Source organism: Corvus hawaiiensis, chromosome 3 (assembly GCF_020740725.1).
Source record: "Corvus hawaiiensis isolate bCorHaw1 chromosome 3, bCorHaw1.pri.cur, whole genome shotgun sequence".
In the NCBI taxonomy this organism is placed as follows: Eukaryota; Metazoa; Chordata; class Aves; order Passeriformes; family Corvidae; genus Corvus; species Corvus hawaiiensis.
In genome coordinates this window covers 116,560,307-116,580,772 of record NC_063215.1, presented here as the reverse complement: position 1 = coordinate 116,580,772, position 20,466 = coordinate 116,560,307, and the positions used below count along the sequence as shown (strand labels likewise).

At 39.6% G+C, this 20,466-nt stretch overlaps 1 protein-coding gene across 5 annotated transcripts in view; it reads left to right on the top strand.

The window, feature by feature from the left end:
* PLCB4 (phospholipase C beta 4) overlaps positions 1-20,466 on the top strand; it is a 187,666-nt gene that overhangs the window by 6,526 nt on the left and 160,674 nt on the right. For 4 of the 5 annotated variants that reach the window (XM_048297152.1, XM_048297150.1, XM_048297151.1 and 1 more), the window contains exon 2: positions 13,194-13,253. The gene's annotated coding sequence lies outside the window, so the exon portion shown is untranslated. Of the gene's footprint in view, positions 1-498; positions 862-13,193; positions 13,254-20,466 lie in introns of those variants that run through there. The other variant, XM_048297148.1, reaches the window with a different exon arrangement.

The following is a 20,466-nucleotide window of genomic DNA, read 5'->3' as shown; positions in this document are numbered from 1 at the left end:
TGGAGAGAGCTGTGCTGCATATCTGACATCAGCAAAGAATAGACTGAGTAATTACTGCTTTCTGGTCTTTCAGCCTGTGTTATTTGTGTGCTGCTTCCCTAGCAAAAGATACTTAGAAATAGTTGTCATACATTAAATGCCAAGGGAAGATGGAATGTGGTTGCAGGTATATCAGAGCAGATTGCAAATGAGGTGCTGCAGTCTGGCACAGGAGCTGTGAGTTACAGGTAACGTGGATACTTTGGCACCCCTGCTTGGCTTGTCGTTTTCACACTGGAAATCTCCTGTATCCGTGGATGCTGCAGGTGCGGTGAAGCTCTCGGAAATTCCCCTCAGCGTGTCTGCCATCCCTCACATGATGCGCTTATCTGCTTTGATTGGAGAGTTCCCGGGCTGGAGGAGAAGGTGGGGGCTTCGGGGGGCGGGGAGCGGTGTGACCTGGGAGAACAACAGAGGGCTCAAATAGGGCAGCCCGGGCGGGAGGAGGCTCAGCTGCGGCTCGGTGTCCCGGGGGTGCTGCCGGTGCCATATTCCCCCAGGCACAGCAGCTGGGGCTCGGGGACCCTGGTGGCCTCCTCTGCTTGGTCTGGGGCTGGCAAGGAGCAGTCCCCGCTGTACATCTGCGTTTGCCCAGGGGAAGGTCCTGGAATCTCTCTGCTGCAACTGAACTGATACAGAGATTCATTTCTTTTTTTCCCCAAGCCCTTCAAATCTGGCAGTATGTAGCAGAGTCTGGCTCTGGCTGTTCTTTTTGCTGATGCTCTCGGTTTTGGCTCTGAAATACAGAGTAGCTTTTTGATGACCTGTGCCTGTACCAGGTGGCTGGGAAGAGAGAGTGCTTCTGAGAAGACCTTGGCCCAGGTGAGGACAAACAGCAAAGTTTTTTTCAGTGGTACAGGTTGCTGCTCCTCTGCGTTCACACATCACTGGTATAATTTTGCTTTTCTCAAGCAGACTCCTGTCTACTTGGATGCGTCCTGAAGTATTGTGTATGTTTGGCTCTGCATGCTTTTAATTTTTTGTTTGTTTTTCTTTAGAAGCTGAGAAAGTGCTGGAATTGGCATATGTGTCAAGCCTGGTAAACAGATGTTGATAAAATGGTCTCCTTTGAGATATCCTAATGAGAGCATGAGCTTAACTAGAAAAGCCATATGAAAATAGTTTGTGTGCCATTTCATCTGTGTGTCTTTATGCAAGAAAATGTCTTAAATTAGTCTTTGCATCAGGTAGTGGGAGTATTTGCACTGCTTTTAAGGGAGTAATACTATCTCTTCCCTGTGGAATTAATGAAGACTGGCACCTTGGAAGAAGCATATGGTACTTAACTGGCCCTGCCCCAGGGAGAGTTAATAAGTTGGTGTGGTGCTGGTGGGATCTGTGAGCTGTACTGGTGGTTTTGTGAGTGGATGTATGGATTGCGTGCTTGGGAGACAGTACCTCCAATGGCACTCCTGTGACCTCAGCTGCTAATGATGATCACAGAGATGCCTGTGGATCCAGCAGGGAGTGAAGATGCATAGAGGCTTAGAGAGGTAGGAAAGCATAACAGCAGGATCAGTCCTTTACATTTTGCCTTTATCTCTCTGGAGAGCTGGGTGATCATTACTGTGGGGAAATGCTGGGTGTTGTTCCTATTGCATGTTTGTGTTTGCTGGGTATGGAAGGGATAAATCTTCAGCTCTGCTGGTGTGGTTGAGTTCATTTGGAAGAATTCTTACTAATGAAGTTTGTACTGCAGAATTGTGGTCCCCATGTGGATAGAGGAATCACAGCTCACATAGACCTTTATCTGGTAGTCCAAATCATGTGAAAAAACTAAATATTCTCTGCTGCATCTTCATTTTAGGTGCTGATTCTTTGAATTGCAGTCTCAGAAAAAAGATGATCTTTTGGGTTTTGGCTAGAGTGACAGTCTACCAGTTGATTTATTCGGGGTTTGGAGGAACATATTTTTGGTGGGTTTTTCTTTTTTTTAAAGACTTGAAAAAGTTTGTTCTTCTTATTTGTAATGATTTTTTTTGTTTGTTTTGTGTGGATTCCTGTGTATTAGTTTCTTACAGCTTTTTCCATGATGAACTAAAAGCCTCATGTAACCTAATTGCATTTCCAGATGTGGGAAAATCAAAAGTACATGTTTGCAGTAATTCTTTGCTGTACAAACACATGTATTTATTTTGTAAATGCTTTTTGTATTTTAAAACACATGAGGTGAAAGCAATACTTTACAGGAGTAGCTGTGAATTGGCATGAAATAGGTTACTTCTGAAAAAAAAGGTGAGCTTTATTGCTGGGGATTTTTTTTTTTAATGAAGCCTGTGACACTTCAGTTTTCAAAACTGAAGCAATCTGCCAAGAAATACATGCTCTGATTTATATACCTTTGATTTAGTTATGCTCAGTTTGTAAACAGTGCCTGGTAATCTTCCCTGATCTCATCCTGCTTTAATTTCTAATTTACCCTTGAAAAGACACTACTCACTTTAATCTGGAATAACCACCTCCCCTCCCCACAGTGGAACAACTGAATAATAATATTGTGAAAACAAAGACCTAAGTGCAGCTCTCAGATACCTGACACATTAAAAACATCAATTGAATTGATCTGAAATTATGTGGAAAAACATACAGGTATGTTTTCAGGTAATTTTGAATCATCAGATGATTGATTCCGTGAGTGGTTTTCCATGATTCAGGTGCTGAGCAATGTGGCAATACTTTTAAGGCTTTTGAAAACTGGAAAACAGTTTTTGATTCTCACAGGTAGAAATGGCAGAGGAAATTGCATTGCTGTGTTAGCAGTTACATTATTTGGTTTTAAGGAATTGGCTCCATCCCACTGTAGTTTAGTGTCAGAATGTTTGCTGGGTGTTTTCATTCTCTTGTTTTTAAGTGGAATTGTTTTCTTTACAGAAGACAATAGTAGTACAAGATATGAGACTTTTTTTTCTAGTTGTGTGAAACTACATTAGCCTTTTTGTGGGTTTCCTTTTTGAATTATTTAATTTTCACAGAATCTTTTAGGTTGGGAAAGATCTCTCAGATCATTAATCCAACCTAGGACACAACACCACCATGGCACTGAGTGCAACGTTGAGGCTCTCCTTAAACACCTCCAGGGGTGGTGACTCCACCATGCCCCTGGGCAGCCTATTGCAGTGTCTGATCAGCCCTTCTGTGCCTAAACCTCCCCTGGTACAGCCTGAGACCATGTCCTCTTGTCCTGCCACTGGTTTCCTGGGAGAAGTGGCCAACCCTCACCTGGCTACAGCCTCCTTTCAGGGAGTTGTATTCCCTTAATATAAAAGGATGCATCTAAAAGAATAGTCCATACCTTTAACAGCATTTAAATGCTCATGAAGACCTTCATGAATAATTTGAAATTTTAACCAAAACTTGCATCTTGAAGGTATTGCTTTGTCTGGCTCCTTTAAAAGATCTGTGGAAGTATTTCTTCAAAGCATTACTGGAAGTAATGATCAGAGCAAGGTGTCAGTTTTGTGCTTGTTTTTTAAAGAGCTATAAAACTATATACCTAAAAAGTTTTAAAATTGTGGACCTATTTTTTTCAGGTAAGCTACATCTCCTCCTTAAAAAGTGATTGTTAATTTAAATTATAACCACTTTTCTGGTAATATTTCTTGATTTCATAAACTATTACCTAAAATCTTTCAGTTACTGAAAAGCCAATTTATAGTTTCAATTAAAAAGAGCTTCTGTATACATGCATAACACATTAATTACACAAATAAATTTCTGGCTGCTTTTCTTCTTGTAGAAGTTGATGAAAAGATAATGCTTCTCAGTTAATTTTAAATCATTTAAAGCAAGTCTTACTTAAACATCACTGAAAGTGGATTAATCCTTTTCTTCCTTCCATCTCTTCCTGCTATCATCACATCTTGGGTTTTAGAAACTAAAGAATGTTGTCTAAAGGGCTTTGGCAGGGAATGTTTTGCTTATCTCAGTGGTCTTCAGTCCAGCTGGTAATTAGCACTTCTCTTAGTGACTGAAGCATAATTTTAACAAGATTTGGCTCTTCCTTTTCAGCACTGTCTATTGACAGAGCGTGGGTGTTGCAAGCAAGTAACCGGAGTTCATTTGAGCCTTGCATCTCAAAATTCAATTCAAAATCATCGTGCCTCATCTAAGGGGCCTTTTGGATGGTTGTTGAAATTTATCTATTCTCTCTTACTGTAATACTGTTGACTGGGTTTGTGCATCTGCAGTTTTATCAGGGATGATTCATAGGCCAAAATGGTGTTTGTCCACTTAATGGTTCATTCCTTCCCCCTTTCAAAAGGAAAATAATGGAAAAAAGCCATTCTATCTGATAGATAATAGCTTCTCTTTTATTGTTTGGCAGTGTGTGTTTTATTTTTTTTTTTTAATCTTGAAATTTGACCTGATGAAAGAAAGGTAACGAGAATCCAAACAGTGTCAGGACTTGGCAGGGGAATATGCCATGTATGAGAAATAAAACTGACCTGAGTACAGCACACTGCAAGTGCACAAACCCTTCAGTCCTTCAGAGCTGGAGATTGATTAAATCAGTCTGTAGTTTTTGCAGGTGAAATAGTTAATTTGGCTTCAGAACTTTATTTGTTCCCTATGGGCTACACATCCAATGGGGCTCCATCTATCCCTTCCAAAAGAAAGTGTATGTCTACAAAGCTGGCCCAAGCCTTCTTGTTTGTAAGATCAGATGTCAAAAGATTTCACTTTGTCAGGATGGAGAGATACTGCTGGAATGCTAGAGGATCACGCTGAGCCTGATATAATTTCAAAACTAATTTTTAGCTCAGTTTCAGGAGAGCATGGAGCTGCTGTTAGGACACATTTGATCCTGTAGGAGCAATGGTAATATTCCTGGGTTAGAACAGGTAACCTTTTGTGACACAGGAGGAGAGGGGCCCAGCCTGAAAGCTCTTTATTTGTTACTTGGTATTGTTTTGGTAATTCCACCACCTAGTCCCCTTTCCCTCTCCCCATGTCTTTTGGGCATGGGCAGAGCTGGTTGTAGTGCCCTTTAAAAATCAGATTTATTTGTTCTAAAGCTCAACTTGGGTTAAATGCAATAAGACACAAACCCTCACCCACAGTGTTCTGATTAGGTATTTTTTCAATATCTACCTTAAATGTCATGATAATGCCTGACATGAAGGCTCATTGTGAACCACGAGATCCAGAGCAGCTTTCAGCAGTGCACATCAGAACAAGTGCATAGTTCTAGCCTTGAAAGTATGAACTGAAGTACAGCACAATGTAAATGTCAATTCAGGAATGTTAGGTAGGTTTCGTATGATCCCTTAAGGATTCTTTGTTCATGGCCTAAATTGCAAGGTTTCTGGGGCAGGGACTATCCTTGCATTATTTATTTTATGGCATTTATTACATTGCAGTCTTTATTATTTTTTATTCAACCTGGTTGGTGCCCATTTGCTGATACTCAGATGAGAGAATACACTGCAACACAGCATTTTTAATTAGAATATATATACAAAACTGATTTATGCAGATTAAAAAGAAATGGCATCCATGTTGTTCAGTTCAACATGCTGAAGTATCTAAAGGTATAAAGCAGCTTTCAGACAATTTCATCTCTTTGTACTCCAATTGTTGAGACCTTTTTTAGCGTGGTGAGATGACTTCCCCAAAGCTTGCAGCCCATGTGTGTTAGCAATGGGGATCCTGGTGAATTACTTCTTGACCTTGACTTGGAGATCAGAATGTAGCAAATCAGGAACATGGACACGCTCTACCCGGACAAACTCCCAGGGGTGCAGGTTAATGTATGGAGCAAGGCATTGCTTACACTGCTCCCACTGATGTGCCATGCAGTCTTAGAGGCCATTATCTTTAATACCTTTGTTATGCAATAGATCCAGTTTTGATTTTTAGCCCAGAAAGAGCAAAGTTTCAGTTTTAGAAGCACAGTCTGTTACAGGATATTTGTCAAGCAGTCTTTTTGCTTATGGACATTGACAGCAGTCTTGCAGCAGAAATGAAAATGTGTTTCTTGGTGTTGTTTCTAAGTTTGAGGATTCCCTATTTAAATCTTTTAAGTCAGAACATATCTCAGGAACACCTTTTTCTTTTTTTTTTTTCTTCCTTTGGCAATGGTATGGACACAGTCTGAATCAGCAAAGCTGGCTTAAAGGGACACTCAAGTCAAAACCGTATGTACATATAAAAAGGAATTTTCTTTTGCAAAGAATCAAAGTAGCTGCGGACATCAGGCCTAACGTTGAATGTTTTAAAACTAATTTATATGGGTCGTGTAATTTCTGTTTCCTCCCTCTTTCTTTGTGTTCTGTGAAAGGCACCAAACAGCAAACCCTGAACAAGCTCAACTGCACAGTTGGATGAGAAAATAAATAAAGAGGCTGGGCAGAAATTGCAATCTTACAAAGCAAAGACCTAGAAAGATGTTTCAGCTATGCTAAAAATTATTTACACTTTGCAGTCTTGAAGCTCTCAGTGATCTAATAGTGCTTCTGGAATCTCTTTTTTAGGCGTTGTACATATTTGTTAAAAATGCTCCTTCACCCAAAGAATTTATTCCACTCGAATAGGAGGAGCCAAAAGCTGAACACAGTTTTTTGATATATAAGCAACAGAAAAGAAGTGTGAAACATTTCCAGCTACATGTGGTTAAGATCAGCCTAAAAAATCAAGCTGCATGTTTTAATAATTTTTGATCAAGTGGGACTTCAAAGATTTTGACTTCCCTTTAAAGTGTAAATTTTTGCATTGGACAATGTAGCACAAACCAGCGCTGGCTGCCATCAGATGAGATTTGCTTCAGTGCAGCCAGCAGCATCAGGCCCAGGATGTTTGTACAATGAGGCTTTGTAAACCTCCACTGCAGAGCTGCAATGCTTTGATCTGTTTACTGGACAAATCAAAATTAAACTGATGTCTCCCTTTTTTTTTTTTTTTTTTTCTTGGGAGAAACTAGCACTCAGGAAATCTGGCTGGCCATATCAGATTTTGCCCCAAGAAATTGCATTAGTTTAAAAAAGAGGCATTGTACTCACAGCTTAATGTTTAAACTCAGTGTCAAAACGTTGGGGCAGAATAATGCACACCGATAATGCAAATGGTTTTCTTGGGTGGGTTTCAACTCCTGTGCTAGTATCTGGGAGAATATGTTTACTTTCTTGCATTGAAATACCACGCTATTTCCATCACGGTAATGCCACTTTCAGCTAGCTGGTTGCAGCCAGGTTCTGAGATAAGAAATCAAAATTGTTTTGAAGTGTATCTCTGTTTATTACAGTGTAACTTTTCTTTTATACTTCATATTATCCAGTGACTAAACATGTTTACTTTAAACCGGCTATGTGTTCCAGGTGGGTAGAAGCAAAACAAAAGTGCATTTGAGCCAGTTGTAATTAAATTTCAGCTCTGTACATTTTGTCAAGACAAGAAAAGCTGCTGGCATTTAAACCTTGCAATGCATTATGGAGTGACTACCAGTCAAATCCTCCTATGGAATTAAAACAAATTGGAAAGCAGAGTGAGAAAGGGGAAGAGAGGTTTGTGTGAATTAAATGACTATGGCCTGTGGTTTGCCAGGCTCTCTTGCTTTTGTGGATGATGTCTGGTTATGTAAACTTCTTCCCACCACTTTCTTCTTGAACTTGCAGCAAAGCAGTTTTGTGTGGTGTAACATCTGCTGGCATAAAAGTGGTTGTAAATAAAAAAATCTTTACTGTGCAGCCCAGTAGGAAGGAAAGAGAGTGTGGAAAGGAGCATTCTCTAGAAACACAGATGGCTTTAGATATTAATAATGTTTTGTGAAATAATTTTAAAAATATGATTGCCAAAAGAAGGGGATTGTATGAAGAAGCTGAGTGCATCTATTTGGTACATTTGGAAGAATTTGCGGTTAAACTTTCCTGGAGGAGCATGCCCAGTGTGATCAGCCATGTACTCTCCCAAGAGTGATGGGACCAAGAGGTTTCCATAGAATGATGGGCCCATTCTGTGTTATTTTGCACTGTGCAAAATAATCTTGTATTATAGTATGGTATGTAATTATCTCAGTAAATATGCAGGGAGAAAAATAATGCTGCTTAATCCCTTTCTCTTGCTGTTGAGGAGGATTGGGATAATAAAAGTGTAGATCACAACATGCTACGTTAGAGCTGCTGGCCTACATTTCAGAGCGAGATTGGCAAGGAGCAGGCTCCCAGTTTCTGGAACACGGAGTACATCCCAAAAAGAATGATTAGGCTGTGGTAGGATTTATGTGATGATGCTGAGCTTTCCCTGGAGACATTAGATTTTATCTTAGCGATATGAAGTGCTGGCAGCTGCTGGCTTGCTGGCCTGAAAGGAGTATCCATCCTCTTCCCATCTTTTCACCTGCTGCATGTTCCCAGTGCCTGCATTAGGTGTCCGGTTTCCGTTTTGGAGTCTAGGATTGCTCTTTCCTTTCTGTTCTCTTTGAATTATGGTGAGACACCCTTAAACTTTACTCTTGGTGGGAGTGCAGGTTTTCATGATAATAATTCATTTCATTGGCCCAAGCAGAGTAAAAGCATTTACCCATAATTGACCTGGATTCCTTGTAATGCTGTAAATGAAGTCCTTGGATTGTTAATACTTTCATCAGCAGTGAGTAATTTCATAGATTGAAAGCCTCTTAAACTGCAGCATGATGATTTTGGTTCCAGAGAATTATTATAGGTGACTAAAAATTGAGTACTTTCCCCCCCCCCCCCTAGAAAAAAGAAGAAAAAAATAATAACATTCCTAAACCATAGGTAAAATTCCCTGCAGGAGCTGCAGGATAGTATATAATTACATCCAAGACATACTGAAATTCTCTGAGTCAAATTGCAGATTGCGTTTCTTAGTTCTATTACATTTGCATACTGATAAGAGTTTGTAGTAACTGTTCTATATTGCACAAATGCTGCTGTTGTTTATTGCTTGGCTTAAATTATGTGGGGTTTATCTATAAATATAACTCATTCTCTGTACAAAAAGGTCTAAAAGATTCTATTATCTAGAAATTGTTTTGGAGGGTGCACTTTATTATCAATTGATATGCTTTTCATGAAAGAGAATCTCTGGGCTCCAAGTGCTTGACATCTCTGTGAAAATAGTCTGCCTGTTTCAGGAGTGCAGTGTCCTGAATCTTGCTCAGCAAACACCAAGGAGTGATTTTACCTTTCAATTTAGTTATATGCACATTGATCCGCAGTCAAGAACTTCCTTGACTCATGACTTCATGGCTGGAGGCAGATTAGGACTTAAGGGTCAGTTGTATGTGGTATTATTAGCAGGAGGCTGTATGCTCTCTTTGATTAATAAGTTTCTGACTTAGTGAAGCTGAATGCAACAGCCCTTGAGAGAATTCTGTGGTTTATGAAAGTGATTTCCATTGTGGTATTCCTATGACCATTAATTGTGTTTAACTGTGTGTGGTTACCTGCTTTTTTTGTCTGTTTTGGGAGTCATACTGCCAAGGTTTTCTTTACTTGGGATAAACAGCCATCTGTGCCTGTAGTCAGTGCCATCCAGGTCAGAGTCAGTGCAGAAAAGGTGCAGAGCTATCTGGTAGCTGAAGATGCTGCTGATCCTGTGAGTGAGTACATGAAATGTTCCAGAAAGACATGCCAGAGGCTCAAATTATGTAATGCCTCGAGCAGGAAGCCACCGAATTATGTGTGGAGTGTGTCAGCAGCAACAGACTGATGTCCCTGGCAAGGCTCCACTCCAGGAAGGAGCTGGGGTTTCTCAGAAGCCTCACATGAGAGCGAGAGATGTGGCAGTGAGGCCCTGGCTGGAACAGCCTGGCCCCTGGAAGGCAGGAGCTGCTGGGAGGCAGGGTGCTGACACCACATCACTCAGTGTGGTTTCCTGTCCCCAAGTGCAAGAATGACAGGGAATTTTTCAGGTTTTCCTTTTGCCTTTGCGTGTTTGTGGCTCTTCTGTTGTTTTGGGTTTTTTTTTCCATACTCCTAGATCCTGAAAAAAAAACTTAAAAAGAAAGGATCTTTTTAGAAACTACACATCCAGACTAGGGATATACAGGCAATTCATGTCTGAAAAATGTTAACAGTTGTGTGTCTAAAATTACCTAATGAACTATGGTTGAAGTTCCTTTTTGGCACAAAATGAGTGAAGGTTTGGTAGGTAATGATCATTTCAGTATATTGACAGACTAAAATTGTCATGTTTAAATTAAGACTCTAATGGTGTCCAATTTTCTAAATTGGGCGCTTGTACTTCGCTTTTAATTAGAAGGAGGCAAAAGGTCCTTATTGGAATTCTAAAGTTATACTCTGGGTAACTCAAGGAGGTGATTATCTGTAACCAAGTATCCATCAATGGGAAAGTCACAGACTTGCAGAAGTGTGTTGCTGTCAGGTCATTCTCTCTGAGCATTTCAGAGTGATAGGTGACAAAGAAACTTGAATGTTAGATCCCTGTGGATGAAAACTTGTTTTCTTCTTGAAAATAAAAATAAAATTTAAAAAAGCTCCACTGACAAGCCCAGAGTCTTGATGAAGGTTGTCCATCCTTTTGCAGGATCATTATGATTTAGCTGGGTCTTTTGCAAAAGTAAGTGCTCTCCTGGTAGGTTAATAGGGGGTTAAGTCATGAAGAGAGAGGAAACCCATGGGGTATATTTAAGGTGACAGTAAAGGTCAGGTGACAATTGAAGAAACACTTCATGCTTTACTGAACAGTAGTGAAGAAATGTGTGTTGTGGCCAGAATGAACACTGGGTGCATCAGAATTTGATGTCTCCACACCTGCCTTGGTGTTCAGGTGCAGCTGAAATCTTGTGATATCTGGCCAGGTGTCCAGGAAGTGAGGAACATCAAATTAAAGATCCTTTACAAAATAAAGCAGGCATCAAGGTACTTAAGACCAGTTTATTCACTTAAAAAAAAAAATCCTTTTTCTTTAAAACATGAGAAAAATGAAAATTGTAGGGTTTTTTATTTTAGCATTTACACCCAGTTGTGGAATGAAGGACAGACCTGAGGCTGCAGCTGCTGTCCATTCCCCCATCAGTTGTTCTGTTACTGTGAATTACAAGCTGCTCAGTGTTTCTGTAACTGAGGCTTCACTCTGGCTCTAAGCATTTCCCTCAAAGAATTTACAGTCTCACTGAAAGGGCCACTGGAGATTTTGGACACAAATAAGCTTCTGAAGAAATACTTAACTGGTGAAAAGAGAGAGAGAGATTTTTTGGTATTTGCATGACTAGAAAGAAACTGATTTTCTTCATTAAATTTATGAGATTGTACTCATGTGTTTACATGGAACATGAGAAATTTCAGGGCCCAGTGGCCATTCTGCCCAGAAAGCTGTAGATGATTAAAACCAGTTGGGAAGCAGGTTCTGTTTCTGTTATGTGCATTAGGCATGGTGGGATGCTTCTGATTCCAGTGGAGCTGGGCTGGATTCGGTGCTGATGTAACCGTGTTGAAATCTGACCGCAATCTGCAAGACAACAAAAATGTCTGAGGTGTATCTTCTATTGCAGACTAACAAAGTAGTTCATATGCTTGAAAAGATTCTTGTCATGTCTTTGTTTTCCCAGCACAGACTGGGAGTTTATTTTAGCATTAAGTTGGCTCTAGCTGACCCAGAAGTAAGTGTAAGGATGCTTTTGTATGAAGCTGACAAGTCCTGGAGACCCAGTGATGTCTTGTCATGTAATTATGAGCTGCTGAGGTCAGTCTGAAAGTGCACCAGCAAAATGAGAGAGTTTGAGGCATTAAAAAAAAATTTAAAAAAATAATGGAAATCACTGTGTAGTCTCTTACCAGAAGAGCGTGCTGTCAATATTTAATGAGAACAAAGTATGTAGCCATCATCCTCTCAGCATTGCTATTTATGATTTGGAACAACTTCTGTTTTAATAGACATTTTTGGCAACTTTGGGCGGATTAGACAGAAGAGGAAACTATTTTCTTTAACTGCCCTCACTGCTGTAATTGTGATTGCTGTGGTTCTCAGTCCCTCTGGTCTCGTACTCAGGGTGTTTTATGCACTGTGAGTTCTCAAAGCAAATGCTAGACCCACAACATGCTCTGGCTTCCCTTGGCTGAGACACTTGTTTTCTGCAATCTGTTTCTAATATTGAGATTTTTTTCGTTCTTTTTTTTTTTTTTCTTTCTTCTTCTCATAAAACTTAAACCTCATAAAACTGAAAAGTAGCAGGTTAAATTTAATTCTGCGTATGCACCTAGTGCATATTGAGATGTTCTCAACTTCAGGCTTCAATTTATTTTTTCTATAAAGGAAGAAAGAGGAAGCTTGATGGAAGAGAGAAAAATACAGCTTCTGATCTAATGTGCAGGAGCTCTTGATAGAAATTCATTTGAAAAAGCAACAGTCAATTTCATATTATTTTCAATAATGCTGAAGACATTTGTTGGGTTTTTTTTTAATAAAATACTGTCTCTTACAAAACATGGATTTCTAATCTGAATTCAGATTTGACTTCATTTTTGAGCACTCTTTTGTCATTTTCATTCCTGTTTCTGTAAACCTGCTGCTTTGCTTGCTGAGAGACTTTTGTGCTCATGGAAATCAATTGGGTCTGTGCATTTTAAAAAAGGAGGGGTAAACAGTAACACCCCCAAAGCAGCCCTGCCCACTTGTGCTGCTCAGAGGTACAGAAGTGTTGGATACCCCTGTGCTGCTCCTTCCCCTCCAAAGGTGGGGAAAGACAGAAGAAGTGGATGCTTTCATCCTTCCAAAGTGTTGGCAAAAGCAATGGAGCAAATATGTTTTAGCACTAATAACAATGGCATCATTTACTTTTTACCCAAAGCTGGGATGATAACGAGACCTGATTATATATCTCAAAATAAAATATTTTATTTTCCCTGCTCCTGACACACTGCTCCATCCTTGGTCTCCATTGTGTTGCTTTCCAGTTTTAAATGCTTGGAAGAATGGGTACCATGTGTTCATTTCACCTGAAGCTATGATGCTTCTGCTTAAATAACAGGAATCTCAAAATAAAATGAACTTCAAACAAAAACCCACTGAGCACACAAGATTTATTTGCTATAGTGTAAATATTCTGATCCATAAGGAGAAATTATTTCTGGGGGAAAAAGAAGGTCTTGAAGTAGTTTACTGTGATTTTATTAGGTAAATAAATATGAATATGCACAATTAAGCTTTTTTTTTTTTTTTTTTTTTTTTTTTAGGGAAAGGAAGACATTCTCTACAATGTGAATTTCTATGGAGTAATCTCTGATTTTCAAAAGGTATGCATTTGCTGTTCTTTGAACATTTTAATTCTGTTTTTTTACCAGGTTATTTACTTCAAGTTTAAAATATGGTTTACTGTTGCAATGCTGCACTGTCCGTATTAATAGAATGAAAAATGTGTTCTGAAAAAGCAGAAGTTGGGGTTCATTAGAGGAGTGAAATTATTAGAAATTTAGGTCATAACTGCAAATTCAGAGGGTGCTGTGCTCTCCTGAAACCAGATATCCTGACATTAAGGAAGCATGTGTGTGTGAGGTTGATCAGACACAGACAGATGAGGATATTCAAAGTTCTCAGAGCCCTTATCCTTTTGAAGTCTAACATTCTGGGAAGTGTGGATGAGTAGAACTTGTGTGTCCCCCAATCAGGCCCAATAAACTCCAGTGATAACCATTCCTAAAACAGCTGCAAAGGCAACTTAAGTGCTGGAGTTTGATGTGGTTCCAGCAGATTCTTCTCACCTTGAATTTGTGGAGAACAAGTTTTTACTTTTTTTGAGTACTCAGAGATGGGTCACTTGCACACCAATTTATATTCTCTTCCTAGTCTGAGTGAAGTTTTATCCATCCTGCTGGCACAAAGGATTCTTACCCTATTGGCTTCTGCTGTCTGAAAACTACTTTTCCTTCAGAAGCACCAAGCTGGCACAAAATCCTAATTGCTTTAGCAATCCAGGCCTTGAGAGCAGGCTCAAAAGGTTGTTGTGGCAAATGTTAGTTTCTGGCTAATCCTGACTGAGACCTCAAGCTTAGCTTAGGTGAATTCTTTGATTCCTGTCCTACTGCACAGGAGCAGAGCAGGGCACAGACCTCATGCATGACTCTTCCTACTGAAATTTTTGGAAGTGATAATGATGAGATGGTGTATTTGCTTTTTGTTGTTCATCTAAAACCATACCTAAATTTGCCTGAGAATTCTGCGATGTCACCTGCAATGAAATCACATGAGAAACCTCAGATGAGGATTCCAACTGCTGACGGATCTGCTTTAAAGGGATCTTTAGTAGGAAAATTTCAGTGCAGAAAAAAGTCATTGACACCAAAGGATATGGTTGTGGTGTTGATCTAGAATTGTAGAATTAGAAGTAATGGTCCAATGGTTGTAGGCAGTGCTTTACCTATCCTACCTTGGCATTAGTCATTAAAACACACTTGTTTTCCTTGTTTTTCACTCCTGGATTGCTTGTTTATCCATGTAGTGTATGCCACAAGCATTTGGGAATCTGTTGCACTGTGACCTGGTGTTCTGTCACAGTTGATTTGTTTATTTGTAACTGACAAAAATAATTCTTCTGTGGGCACAAGTACAGTTTAAAATAATTTAAAAAGAAGAAAATAAGCCTACGTTGGCCAGAAATAGCTTTCTTGGAAAGTAGAAACTTCTGTAAATATCTTCTTAGAGCAATGGTCTGAAAATACAGATAGGGCTGACTTTTTATCCAGGTGCAACAATAGAAATCTTACTAGTAAGAGACTTAGAATGAATTCCCATTAATGGCAGAACTGTTGGTTCATTTGTTAAAACTGATAAAAGAATGGGAGATGAATGAGTTTACCTAGAGTGTCTATTACATTTGATGCTTTCAGAATAAGAGTTAATAATAGACGGAAAAGCCACTTTGGAATTAGTGAAGGAAGTTAGGGATGTTGCTTTCTATTTTCCACTGGAACCCTTTTTTACCCATTTAACCATAGCATGCAGAAGGATGTGCCATAGGCTTTACACACCACCCTGAAAGTCAAAGACCTCAAAAACTTTGTGAACAAAGGAATAGTCAATTCCAGAATTTCTGAATTTTTGAATTAAGTAAATATGAGGAGAACTTGGCTCAATAACATAACAAAAGTAGCCCCAGGCAGTCACAATTTGTACAGCCGGTTTTAGGGTCTGTGAACAGCATGCTGCAGTTAATACTGGTTGCATTGAAGATGACTGGGAGAGGTTTTCTGGGTAGAAGCCTGTTAAAATATCATATTGTTAAAGATTAAGTGAGGCCATTCTGTGCTATCCTGTGTCTCATTACAGTGTGATTCCAGGCAGTATTTCTTCAGGAGATGAGGTCAGCCAGTGCGTCCTTAAAGGTTTATTCTGTTTACACAGTGGTGGGTGGGAGGACAGGGGTGTGCAAATGGGAGATGGTGCCTTTATCATAACACATCATTTACCTGTAATCATGTTCCCCTTAGGAGAGCATTAGTCATGTTATTGAATAATCAGGAGCTGCAGGAACTTTGACCCCTCTCCTACTCTGAAAGAGATTGAGCCGAAGAGAAGGCTAGCCAAAGAAAATCCTTTAAATAAACTATGGTTTCCAACACCGTTTAAAGGAGGGAGGGCTGAATCCCCGTTCAAGTTTGTAGTGTAAGACTGGGCATGATGTTCACTGGGCATTCCTGATTGGAATAATAATTAAAACAATGTACTGCTCATCACAGTTAGCTCACTGATTTTATTCATCAACACTTCGTAGTTGATTTTTATGGAAGTGAAATAAGATCCCTGTGGTATATTTACAGAATTGCAGGGTTTTTTTGTAAAGGACAGAGCCTGAATATTTGGCATGTGCATTTTTGGTCAAATTACCTGTGCCCCTGTGGGTACTTGTGTGTCACTGTATCTCTGAGTTGGAGAGCTAAGAGCAGCATTCCTTGGCCAAACCTTGATGAAGTTCTCTCTGTGTAATCTGCCTGCTACAATCACAGAAATATTTTGCACTTGTTTTTCTTGTGCCAGCGTGGAACTCTCACACCTGCTGAGCATAATTTAGGATGAGTTTTAGTCCCAAAGTATTTGCTGCCTGCCCATTATAAGGGGCATGGTAACTGGTCCCAAAATGGAAGTGGCACTTTGTAGGGAGGAATAAAGAAAAGTTGCCCTTCTTGTTAGAGATCAAGGCCATTTGCTCAGATTGCTGTTGTCAAAATAAAGAGGTTTCCACTCCTAGCTTTAGGCTGTGTCTCCACTGGATATCTTCTTACTGTCCCTGATAAACACAGCAATTAACGTATTTTGTGAGGGTATTTTCTCACTGGGCTGGATTTTCTATCCATTTTAGCCATGAATCCCTTGTTCTCTTAATCAAGTCCATTGAATCCTACAGCCTATCTGACCCTTTATCCATGTTATCTGTGTCTTCTGGAAATTGAGTTCTTTTAGTCTGAGAACTTATCTGCTGTTCATAAGCAACATGCATAGCTTACTTAGGTGGGGTATACACGGAGTTTCCCTTCAGATGGCCAATGTTTTCTTTGTAATAAAGTTCTCTTATTCTTAGCACATTTCTAGGTCAGGAATGCTTAAAATATCTTCGGTCATTAAAACTTGGAGTCAACAGTATAAAACAAAAATAGAGAGGCAAAAGAAAAATAAATGAAGCTTACTGCATTCAGATGAAGTATTGTTTTCCAAATATTCCCTGCTGCTTGTGATCATGTTGTTGTCTTTGTGCTTTCCTTTGGAAGACTGTTCTGTTTAATTACAGCTAAATCCAGCATTGTGCAGACCTTTATGGTGAGAGAGGTGAGCATGGACAGGGCAGAAAATGCATGTAGTGGCAAAGGTCTCAGCCTGAGAAAGGTTGTTGGTTCAGAGAGGAGGCAGAGCTCTGGGAGCTAAAAAACAAGCGATAACAAAAGCATACTGATAATTTATGGCAGTTGTTACTGTCTCGGTTGTCAGGTTCTCTGCAGTTGCATGTACATTTAAACTGATAAAGAAAATAGAGGCTGGGAGTGAGACTGGAGACTAATTTCTAATCCCTGTTCACACCAATAGCCTGTGTTAGGAGTGAAGCAGGGACTGAGCTGGCCCAAAAGCAGACCTGATAAATAACATTCTAAAAGGTCATTTCTGATCTGGAGAAGAGAAGGCTCCAGGGAAATCTGATTGCCACCTTTCAATATTTAAGAGGGTGTTAAAGAAAGATGAGGACAAACTTTTTAGTAGGATCTTTTGTGACAGGACAAGGCGTAATGGCTTTGAACTGAAACTGGTTATATTTAGGCTAGATATAAGGAAGAATTTTTTTTACAGTGAGGGTATTGAAAAACTGGAACAGGTTTCACAGTTAAATTGTGGGTGCCCCATCCCTGGAAACATTCAAGGTTAGGCTGGATTGGTCTCTGAGCAACCTGGTCACATTGAAGATGTCCCTGATCATTGCAGGAGCTGTTGGACTAGATGACCTTTAAAGGCTCCTTCCAACCAAAAGTATTCCGTAATTCTGTGATTTTTTTTTTATCTGAGTTTTCATTTATTCTGCCAGAGCAGACATTAGTGGTGAAAGAATGAGTGACTGGTGGACTTCTGGAGAGGACTCCAAAGTTTATCAGACTGCTGCCTTAAATTGGTCTGTGGTAGGTCTGTCTTAAACCACGCCTGAATCATCAGACATTCTAATGCAGAAAAAGGGAGGAAACAAATCTTGGCTCCTCTAAATTTTAGTTGTTTATGATAAGAGTTGTCTTAAGCTGAGAAAGGTTGTTGTCTTTGTCTGTGTATTTCTTTAAGTGACTGGCTTGTAAAACTGTCCCCTGAAAGATTTATCTGCCATTCCCTTGGAAGGAAAGACTATTTGCTGTTTTTTGAAAAGGTTATGTAAAGAACTAAGTCATGGTGTTGTTTTATTCAAAGTTTCTGTTTTATCAATGCCTGAAGTTAAACCTTCTTCTTTTAAAATGTGTGAAGACCTAGGTTTGTATCCAAAAATGCAGAGTGCGGGAAGAATGGGTCAGAAAATGAGAGGCACAAAATGGCACCTTGTACTGTTTGGCCTCAAGAAACCCTGAAGGAAGTGAAGTTCTCGCAAACCATTTTGTTCTGTGCAGGTTTAGCTCTCTAAAACATGTTGGGGTTCTTTATGGCTTCCCCTCTCCCCCTTCTTTTCTTTTTTTCTGGTTGTTTTGTTAGTGGATTGAATTGGATCCAGGAGCAAACCAGAGCACAAGAGTCTGCTGTAATTATCCAGCATGAGTGTGTGTCTGGAAATGGAGAGAGTAGAATAGAAGGGAGTGGAGGAAGGAAACTCTTCCCTTTCTTGTTTCTCAGCCTACACGAAGTTGGCATGACTCAGTGCCCAAGCTGGAGGGCAGTGGTGGCAGAGATGGTGAGTGACATTCCCATGTTCCCGAGGGATCCCTCTGCAGATAGATGAGTGGGATTTTTGCCACTGACTTCAACCGAGGCCAATTATGAGAGAAATGGAGAGGGAAAGAATAAGCAGAATGAGCTGAAAAGTATGGGGAGAGCTGCGAGATGAGGGAAGCAAGGTAGCAAAAGTGGGAAATGTAATAATAAAACTGTCAGATACAGGAAATACTTACGTGGTGGGGAAGAAAGCAAGAGGTCATGTGCACAGTTGAGTTTGGGCAAAATGTTGAATTCATTTCTGACTCTCTTCTCCTGTTGAAACTATCTGCCAAGACCTGCTATTGATACAGCGAGATTACTGGCCTGTTGGATGCTCTCTGTTAAACTGATATGTCTTCTTATGTCACATTAATAGTGCATTCATCTTTAGCCCTTATTGTTTTCTGGTGAAGCCAAAAAGGAAAATTACTAAATTATTGCCAAAAAATGCATTGTATTAAGAAAGATTTTTTTTTTTTTTTCCTTCTGGCATCTTGAACTACTCTAAACCTTAAAATTGTAGAAAATTTCAGAGGGATGTTTGCTCTAACTGCTTTTGTGGTCTGATATGGAGGAGCAATGTTTGGTTGAGTGTAAAAAAAAATAAAATATCTGTAAACAGATGCTAATCGAAGGCAAAACTCCACAGTATCTTATGGCTTTTCCAGAGCTTGCTTTTGTTCTACTGTTCATATCTTATCTGTTGTAATTATGCTCTTAAAATGAGTATTGCAGTAGAGAACAGGGAGTGTGTGTGTGTGTGTGTGTGTGATGGAGTCTGCCCTACTGCAGCTGTTTACCCAAACAAGTCCCTTTTGATCACAATACCTGTGAAAACTGCAGTCTGAGAAGGTGGCATGTGCTGTTCCACATCAGAATGGTTTCTTGGAGGTAATGGAAATACCTGTGGCAAATCGAATTTACATTCAAAACTTCATTTGTAATCATTGCTATTATGATTTCCTCTTTCTCTGTGCACATACTTTGGATCTACTAAGTGTAAATTTTCCAAACTCGACAGGTTGCATAAGCCAGAAAAGTAGGAAATAACTCTCAAAAGAACTGCTGCCAGATCTCTGAAGCACATATTGAGTTGTTTGATCTGAAACACAATGTGTAAAAGTTGCTGTGCCAAGTTTTGAAAGGTACAGTATGTGGAGTGATGAGACTGCTGTCTAGTTATTTTCTGTACCCAAAGGGGAAAGACAGACAAAGAGGGAATGTTGTTCATTGCTTATTGACACACATGCCACTTTTCAGTTGTTTATATTTGAGCTGTTGTTTCTTCTTCTCAAAACTAATAAGACTTGTTAAACATCACAATGAAAAGCAGCAAGTAAATCTACTTAGATTTCATAACTGCACCTTTTGCTCTTTGATCTGTACCAGACTGAAAATTTGGATCGTAAACAAGATCACTATGAGGTCTTTTGCAGTCTGGGTTAGCAGTTGGGAGGACATCTCTGGAGCTACTGTAGATGCTACAAGTATTTCTTGTGTTGATGTATAAACTGCTTTTTCGAGATCTGCAGCACCCTTATCTTGGGCATTTGTACAGTTGGAAGACTTTGCCCATTTATGCTGGGTTTGCAGTGGGTGTTTTTGTAAAGGACCTGATGATCAGATTCCTCCCTTACAAAGGAAGCAGCGCTTCACTCACCTCATTAAATCAGATGGGCAGACGGTTATCCAGCTCCTAGTTGTGAACATTTGGTCACACAAGCCCGTCTGCAAGTCATCTGGGTCCGTCTGCCTGAAAATTAGTTGGATTCTTTTTTTTTTTCAGTACAGGCCTTTATGGCCTGCTTTTGTGTCAAGGCATTTGTTTTTAAGGATGTAGTAAGCAACTAGCTAGATATTCTGAAAAATCTAAAAAATAAACTTCGTGGTTTTAAATTCTTTTTCTTCAGGCCCTTTTCTACATATCTTAATTGAACAATTTGTTGCCTGGATTCTATAGAATATTTTTTTTCTCTTTAAGTTGTGTTTAAACAGAGCTGGTGAACTGAGAAGTTTACCCTTTTAAAATGTTAAGCAGTTTGAGGCAGTTTCCAAGTGCATGTTTTGAAGGAAATCAAAGGC